The following is a 6,185-nucleotide window of genomic DNA, read 5'->3' as shown; positions in this document are numbered from 1 at the left end:
CCCTAAGCACAAAAACACAAAGCCAGGAATAAGTCTGAGCACAGCCAGATGTGACCTCCAAACAAAAACCAATCAATGAAAGACTTGATCATTTAATATATCATGTATATAGACTTTATATTAAGCACGAGAAAAAATGTTTTGTTTCCTGGCCTTTGATTAGACTTTGCTTAAAATAGAGGTGTTGGTACATACCAAAATCTGACCCACTACAGTTTTAAAATTTAGTTAAAAAACTATCATTTTGTTATATTTAAGATTTAGACAAATTTAAACATTTTTAATCTTTATTTAAACACCGTGATTATAAATATGATTGTAGTTGTATGATTTCAGTCATGTAAAGAACACCCCCCTTCACCAGTGCAACATTCCCACCACCAATGTCCCTACTGCTTGGGTCATCACTCAGGCCCCTGTAATGTTAAATAATTCTGTTAAAACAAATATTGAAAAATGTGCCTGTCAAGTGCCAGGCTGGGGGTATGGGAGAGAGCTTATGAACACTAATAAGGGAAGTTGACACTGGTGTTGAAATTTGTGCTAGAATGTTTAAATTTAAATGTTTAAATTTCCCAAATCTCCCTCCTCCCCACACCACCCTTAATATTCTACATATTTGATATGCATTTATAAATAAAGATAGTTGAGTTCTCAAAACATTTTTAGGTTCCAATTTCCATCTTTAAGTTTTTTATAAATAATGTCTTTCAGCTATATAAATTAAAATTCACAAAAATTCTGCAAATATAATAGAATGCTCTTATATACTTACATGCAAATTCACACAAACATAACTATAACTATCTGCAGAAACCTACCCCAAGATTTCTTTGCAATTTTCACAAGTCAAACTTACGGCAAAATAATGCTTTTTAAATGTGATTTGCTTTTTAAAAGATAACCTGGACTCTAAAAAAATAAAAAGATATTAGGGGTAAGGTGCCTGCCTTGCCTGCACTAGCCTAGGACAGACTGCGGTTCAGTCCCCCGGCGTCCCATATGGTCCCCCAAGCCAGGAGTGACTTCTGAGTGCATAGCCAGGAGTACCTGAGCGTCAAATGGGTGTGGCCCAAAAACCAAAAAAAATAAAAATAAAAATAAAAAGATAACCTGGAGAATGTCAATTTCTGTGGCCTTTTGACAGAAACATCGAAATATTTTTGTATATCCTGACCTGTAATGTGCAGGAAAAAAGGAGCAAGGAGTAAAACCTGAGCACCATTGAGTGTGGTATAGCACAAAATTATATATAAATATATACACATATATATAAATTTGTGTGTATATAATAAATGTACATATATGTAGCTCAAGGCTCAAATTATTTGTCTAAAACATTATTGCTTTGTTTTTATTTATTTAATCAGCATTAAAATCAGTTATTGCTTTGTCTCCAAATGTTGTTAAGGATAATTATTGCTATACGTTTTATTAGACATTAATATTTAGAAACTAGTTTAGAAGTTTGCCAAGTAAGATATTACAGAGATAAGTAATTAGTTAAAAACATCTTTCAAACATTGTTTTTATAAAAATGTTCTTGAAGATATAAATGTAAAGCATATCTTAAAATTCTGATATACATGAAGCATTTGTATATTTTTGTTTTGAAACAGTTATTTTATCATATTAGACAAATGTCTCAATAAAGCATCACTACACTCCCCAGAGAAATAAATTATTAATGTCTATCATAAATAACAGGCTGTGCTTTCTTTGTACGTTATGTTTAAGTGGTTGGATGATTTGTGAATGCCCAGAGAAGTTCCTTGTAGTCACATTTATTTGTTTATGATTCTGTTTCTCTTCTGATCTTCTTCTTTTGAATAATCTAAATTATGGATTCAGAATTTGTACAAATATAGTGTTTCTGTCAGTAATGCACCTATGAGGGAAGGCATTTTTTTTAATTTTTGAAAATAGCAGTGCCTTTAAAAATATATCGGGAAACTCGTAAAAAAATTTTCCCTGTGGCCTTGTAGTTTATATAACACATACACACATGAGATTAAAAACCTCATAAGATCAACCTAGTTCCCTAACAATATAAAAAGCTGTGTTATACAGGCTAGATGCATTTATGTAGGACATAGTTGTTACAACTGTGCACATCTCAGCAATATCATCTTTGCTGAGACAGGAAATACCTGAGGCCAGTCTATTGCATATCAGCAACCCACTGATGATATTTTGTACTGTAAAGAAACCAAAATGAGAAGGGGGAAGAAAGTAGGCCCTCCAGTCACAGTGCTTATAAATATGTTTTCATCTGCACCTAATATCACACTCCTCAGTAACAGTATGTCCAAGTATTTATTTTCATTGCAATACTAATCTTAAATTAATAACTAAATGGTAAAACATACAGTATAATAAATTGAGTGTAAATCCACATAATCATTTCCTATCTCAAGCAATTTACCTCTGTATGTCTATATAAACAGATGATATATTAGATGATATTCTAATGACTATAAGTAAGAGAAGGAGAGGGGAAGGGGAATTTAACTGAGAAAAGGGAAAAAATTCTTTCTATGAAAAGTGCGTGTTTCAATTCTATTAAATATTTGAATGAGTTACTCTTCTTGGAAGTCTGCGATAAGGGCCAGAGAGATGCTAGAGGGGTTAATGTACTCTCATTGTATTCAATAAATCCTGTTTATATAGCATAACAAATATTGAGCAAATTATATGTGGCCAAAATAAGTATTGTGACAATATTAATTTTGCTTTTTACTATTATCATAATCTGTTATCTCTAGGGAATTCTTCATTTTTATTTTTAATTAATAGTTTATTAAGGTAGCAATCCTAAGAATTTAATTTAAGTTTATGTTTCAAGGTTACAATTTTACTTTGCCTTCTTCAAGTATTTTAAAAATTTTTTTCATCATAATCACAAGTTATATGTCTAAAATCATTTTAGATCCCAAGTATGGTCTTCAAATTGTTTTATGCAATATGGTATAATAATATATTACCAAAATAATATATTATAACTTAATATCTAAAAGAAGTATTTATCATTAGGGTATGGTAAGAATAAACATGTAAAAGGTAAGTATTATGACATAAAAGAGTAAAGAGAATATTTATTATCTTTGTAAATGTTCTTAAAGCATAATATCCATCTATGGTTAGTAATTTTCAGCAATAAGTAAACTTTGGGACAATGTATTATTCTGGTATTATGTTTGCTACTGGCTGATCAGATTCTATTGAATGGGTATGATCATCAAGTTTAATTATTTGAAAATATCACGTTTGATTAATTGAAAATTATTTAAAAGTTACAAAAAGCATCAACCCATGGATAGCACTAATCCTGGTGTACAATGGGCTCTGGGGCAATGACTTGAATGTGAAAAGAAAAAAAAAGAAAAAATATCATTGACAAGGGTCTCAACTCAATTTACTTGGGGGCTGCAGGAGGCAAAGTCAATAGTAAGCCTTGAACATTGGGGTTTGTGATACAAACAACTAAAACAAAACAAAACAAAACAAAAAATAGATTTCTCTAGGGCAGGACCACAAAGTATTGTGTGGAGGGCCGCAAACAGCCCACGGGCCGCGAGTTTGAGTCTCCTGCAAGACAATTTGTCAGTAGATATGCAATTCAAAACACTTAGAATAAGATCACAAAGAAATATATTGTTTTAAATATAAATATTTTTGTCCCCCAATTCACAATACAGACCAGACAAAGGGCCTGGGTTGAGGTGTATATGGGGTGCATTTACTGTACCCCCTATTTCTATACAGTCAGTGTACAGAACACGGCCTGTGGTAAGAATTGGGAGTCCTAACTATAAATTTGGAAGTAATGTGAGAATTTACTTAGTAAGTATATTTAGTCTCTATGTTTTTTAAGTAATATAAAATACTTAACCCTACTTAGTAAAAGAGAAGTTTTGGATTAGAGAGATAGTACCAAGGATAGGATTCTTGCCTTGAATGCAGCTAACATGGTTTCTATCTTTGGCAACTCATATGATTCCCCAACATCACCAAGAGTGATCCCTGAGCACAGATTCATGACTAAACCATGAGAATTTGTGGCTGTGACACAAGCCAAAAAAATTACATACATGAAAGAACTCATATTTGTTACCCTGAATGAAAACCAATGTGAATTGTGAAGTTAGGTCAGTGGGCTGAAGGTTTTCTTTGCCTACAGGTTTCGATCCATTGAACCATTTCTGAGCCTTTAAGAGTGAATGCTGATCACACAATAGGAAAATAACTATAAGTAAGAAATATAGTGCTAATGTATGTAGTATCAGCTTACCAAAACTCATTGACCAATGTGATCAGACTTTGATTTTTAATAAATAATGTCTACAATTATTACCACACAACAATTAAAATTTTAGTTTTTAATCTACTTTCTATTTAATGTATATATTTTACATAAAAAAATTTTGTCACAACTGACATTTTTTTCTTTGATACCAATACTTTGAAATTCTTCTCTAGCTCTCGATAAGAAAAAGGAAACTACAGAATAGAATCTCTAAGCCTTCTAAGGCATTGAAGTGACAAAAGTTTGTATATATTGTGTTGTGAGATTTATCAGTTTCTTGGGAAAAAAAATTTCCATATAATTGAAAACAGCAACTTGAAGAACAAAATTCCAAAATCTATAGGACTCTTCTAATTTCTTATTTATACAATGTATGTACAAATATTATCTCATTTTTATGAATTAATTGTCTCTTTGCATTTATAACATCAATTTACTTTCTGTCTTTCAATATACATCCTACAGAAATGAAATAGAAAATAAAACACATTATTCAGTAGAATTTCATTACACAACAAAGGTAAAAGGCAGGCCTGTATAAATGGAAATGCATTTGAAAGTCTTCCCCACTGAATCTGACGAGAGGTAAAACACTTCATTAGGAATTGTAACATAAATGCTGAACTGTTTCACAAAGTGCTACATTTGCGAAAAGGAACAAAATTGACTGTCAAGGAGATGTAAAACCACAGTATACTCCATCCATTTTGTGGGAAGTATATACTCTATGAAAACCTTGTACCTCTACAACTCCCAAGATTTTTATTTCATACACTGCTGATGAAGATTCAGAATTGACTCTTCATTCAGTTGTGAAATAGGACCTTTTTATAATGACACCATGTGATGGGCACAGTTAAATCACAGAAGTCAACCAGCATTTTATTTATGTACTCAAAGACTTACTGGCAAAATGCAATCCATAGACCGTAAATTTTAGTGGAGACAGTTACACATCCTAATGTTATAATGATTATAATTATATGCCATTTGACAAAATATGTAGTTAGAGATAATGTCAAAGTTGCTTTCTAGATTTCAGGGTCAGACATATATAAGAAAGCCTCTAGCTTGCTTTATTGGCAAAGGCATTAGCATGTAATAAGCATGCTTGCTTACTGACTTTCTGACATATTGCTTGTGAGCTCTTCTTGAAGCAGATTGCTCTACTTAGTATCACTCTCATTGCCATCCCTGCAATTCCAACCATTAATCTTTCTACCCAATAACATGTTTTCTGAGTAAAAATAGCCAATTCTTCAGGAATGACCATGTTTTTCATTATATTGATCAATGAAACTTATGCCATTTATTATTCATTGTGTAATAGGCTATAAATTGAATCACTTGCTGTGTCCAGGATGAAATAAATATTAGTTCTAATGACCTTAATTTTTTCTCCTCCCTTAAGAGGGAGGGATGACTTGCAACTGTATTTCCTTTTATTCTTGAATTTTGAGAAACCTACAAGCAATTTATGCTTTCACATAAATTGAATTTCACTACTGATGTGATATCATTAGTGCTTCTAATTTGCCTTTTTTGAGTTTCTTTTTCTCACTTTACTTCAATTTTATCTGTGTTTTTAGAATTTGAATTTTTCAGAGACAAAAAATATTGTGATTCTTTTTTATCTAAAACTGTTATAGTGCCTAGAGTATATATACATATATATATTTATTGTCTTTATTTATATATATATATTGTCTTACATTTATGTGAATGTTAAAACTCAGCATTTTGAAAGAAAATACATAGCTATAGGTGCATACTGTGTGGAATAAAGAAGATTCAAATTGTAAATGACTTGGAATGATTCTTTAGCAAACTTCATAATGGTATTGTTATTTCTATAGAGTATAGATCAAGTTTTAAATTA

The 6,185-nt window shown here is 31.3% G+C and overlaps 1 non-coding gene across 1 annotated transcript; it reads right to left on the bottom strand.

Annotated features, from left to right (window-relative positions):
* Positions 1-3,673: 3,673 nt before the first annotated feature.
* LOC126031536 (small nucleolar RNA SNORA51) lies at positions 3,674-3,806 on the bottom strand. The gene has a single exon (XR_007503376.1). It is a non-coding gene; the product is annotated as a small nucleolar RNA SNORA51 (small nucleolar RNA).
* Between the last annotated feature and the right edge of the window lie 2,379 nt (positions 3,807-6,185).

This window comes from Suncus etruscus, chromosome 1 (assembly GCF_024139225.1).
Source record: "Suncus etruscus isolate mSunEtr1 chromosome 1, mSunEtr1.pri.cur, whole genome shotgun sequence".
Classification (NCBI taxonomy): Eukaryota; Metazoa; Chordata; class Mammalia; order Eulipotyphla; family Soricidae; genus Suncus; species Suncus etruscus.
This window is presented reverse-complemented; position numbering and strand designations above follow the sequence as displayed.